This window comes from Schistocerca americana, chromosome 6, assembly GCF_021461395.2.
Source record: "Schistocerca americana isolate TAMUIC-IGC-003095 chromosome 6, iqSchAmer2.1, whole genome shotgun sequence".
In the NCBI taxonomy this organism is placed as follows: domain Eukaryota; kingdom Metazoa; phylum Arthropoda; class Insecta; order Orthoptera; family Acrididae; genus Schistocerca; species Schistocerca americana.
The window spans coordinates 482121702-482124558 of record NC_060124.1 but is presented as its reverse complement, the minus strand read 5'-3'; the positions used below and the strand labels follow the sequence as shown (position 1 = coordinate 482124558).

Genomic DNA, 2857 nt, shown 5'->3' with positions numbered 1-2857 from the left:
CGACTGCTTATAATAAGCCAGGAGTCTGAGATTTAGTCCCGCTCCGGCACAAATTTTCGTCTCTGTTTGGTGGAACATCTATACTTAATACAGAGGTTGTGAAGGAATTCGCATTCAGAGAATTAATTTCCAAAAATATTTCATATGGCTCTGGATCGTCATCAGTGTCTGTTCTTTCAGACATGCATGTAAGTATTCGGAACGATGTACATATGTGGACTGAGGCCACGAATCAGAACTTGTACCAAGGCTGGGATTCGAACCCAAGTCTCCTGCTCACTAGGCAGATCCACTAACCACTACGCCACCCTGGCTTTTCGCAACGGCGTGATCTACCCTAGCACGCCGCCTTCCTCAATCCAAATTCCCATTCATGCCATAGCCCAATTGGTATCCCCCCTAAATTTCTTCAGTCTGCATTTGTACATCATAGATATTTGAGGCTTTAAAAGTTCTCTGGAACCATATTGTTTCATTTGATCCAGCACGCATGCCAGGCTTTTGGGCAAGAGCCCCCGTTTCGTTCGATATTGAGGTGCTGTTCCAATACAGCTGGACAGTTGGACAGCCCCAGCAATGCTGGTCGAGTTTAGGGGTTATGTTTTCAGATTAATGAGCCATTTACCGCAGCTCCCGTGCTAGAAATATTGTCGTTTGAGCAAAAGAGAATCCTCATTGCTCAGTTGAGCTAGGAAGGAACCCACCTCACGTAATGACAAGGGCGGCGGAAACAGCACAGCACCATTTCTGAAAGGACTGTGAATCGCGAAGTTTGTTTCCACATCTTACAAACATTGGTAAAACCGCAACTTGAGGAAAGAGGTCTTACAGCTCCCCCTCACTGCGCTATGTAGTGCGCGAGTCCTAAATGAACTCTTTCCAGGACGGTGAGTAGGTCGTGGTTAGTTAACTGTTCCCTTAGAATGGCCACTAAGAAGCTCTGATCTCACCACACCTGCCCCCCCGTTGTGCGGAATCACTGAGGTGCTTGTTTCTGCACGTCCTGCACGTCGTTATGCAACAAACGAAGAACTGTGCAAAGCTGTGGAGGTTGCATTTCGCACAAGACGGAACATGTTCAGAAACATGTCAAGAAGGAAGTGGAGGTGTGTGCGGAAAATCATTTACAGCATGATGGGGACATGCCGATATACTGTACACTTAATACGTAAGTAAGTAGTTGTGCCAAATTAAATCAATAAGCCTTCGATTCAAGAGGGTACAGGGACTTCTCGCCCACCCTGCAGATGTAGATTTAGATGAATTCAGAATAAAATTGGCAATCATATTTAATAGTGAAAAAATATAATGCCGTCATCAACACCAACACAGTTCTGAACATCACAGTGCTTTACTTGTCACTGACTATTGCGGTTGGTAGCACTTGCAATCCTCAGATCTTTGAACTGACTTACCTAGTCAGTAATAGCGGGAACTTACGATTTCACGTCGACTCAGAACCATTGTGCAGCTCACCATTTTCACGTTAGTACAGAAGGCATATCTGGTGCAGAAGTGACTGTAAGTTGTTTGTTCCGGAATTGTCTGTGAAGGGGATGAGCCTGTATGAAAGTTTTAAAATAGATAAAACGTTTAGGACTGGATTGTTTTAGCCGAAAGTTTTCATTAAAATGTATTCAATTGTTAGAAAAACTTAACATATTTTCTTTGGTTACAATGAAAATCCATGCAGCTTGGGTCATACACTAACTGAACAACACTGACTTTACGTAGAAGACGAGAAAGTAGGTGCCTAGGGCTGTGTTTAGCTTGTTTTACACTTCGAGTTCAGATATAAGTTTTGTGTTGTTATGAAACTCGTTTGCAGTTGAGCATGTGTTATTAAACGTTTTCTACTTGGTGGTTCCGATGAAGAGAGCAGTTTTGAGAATAAACTGTCACCCTGAATCGGGGTGCGCGCTCATCTGAAACACTCTGGCAGTTTCAGGCAGTGCGCTGGTCAAGCTCTCGAATCTGGAACGTATGCCTCTTCGTGGGGAACTGCTCTACCTACTGACGTTTCGAGGCACTGGCACCGACGCCTTATCCCCAAAATGGCAAAGGTTCTGGGTTCGAGTCCTCGTCCAAAACTCAATTTTAATGTGATAGGAAAAATGAAGGCAGTAGTTCTCTTTTAGTGCTGACAGTATAACATCCACTCTTGCATTTTTAAACTGCGAACCGGGCACCCCAAGAATGATAATCAGATACGGAGCAGATCTTACAAAAATACTTTAGACTGTGTGGTTACTACACCTAACTAGAATATTTAAACAACATTAGTGTAACTGAATGCTGACTGCCAAGTTAAAAAATTAATTAAATGTCTATCAGAGTTGTTTGTCTAGTTAGCTTTTACATTCCTAGTCTATCAGGCGCGAAGTAGATTAGATGAGGGAGTCCAGACGTCCCGTATTTTATTTAGCTTAAGTGTCCCGTTCTCCCGACAAAATACATAATGGAAAGAAAATACACTTTTCGATAAACCAAGTGAACAAAACGCAATTTTTGAAGTTCTGTGGCAGGTACAATGCACTGATTTCACACGGAGAGTTGTTTGTCACTTCCAATTTCTTTGTGCATTGCCTTATGCTTCATGTTGCCGCATTTAAAAGTGTAGTTTTAGACCGTTAGAATGACACGTTACTACAAAGACATGTTAAAGGACGAAATTAAAACTTAATTTTCATTTCTGAAATCAGAACAACAAAGCGAGCAATTATTTTGCATGTAACAACAATAAACAATGAAATATTTACTCGACTAGTAATGCAAGGTATTTTGAAGTTTTTTTTCTGTGAATTTTAACAAAAAGGTACGATGAGCTATGTAGTTGTAGCATAAACACATAAATACA

The 2857-nt window shown here is 41.7% G+C and overlaps 1 non-coding gene across 1 annotated transcript; it reads right to left on the bottom strand.

Annotated features, from left to right (window-relative positions):
* Window positions 1–242: 242 nt before the first annotated feature.
* Window positions 243–314, bottom strand: Trnat-agu. The gene has a single exon. It is a non-coding gene; the product is annotated as a tRNA-Thr (tRNA).
* Between the last annotated feature and the right edge of the window lie 2543 nt (window positions 315–2857).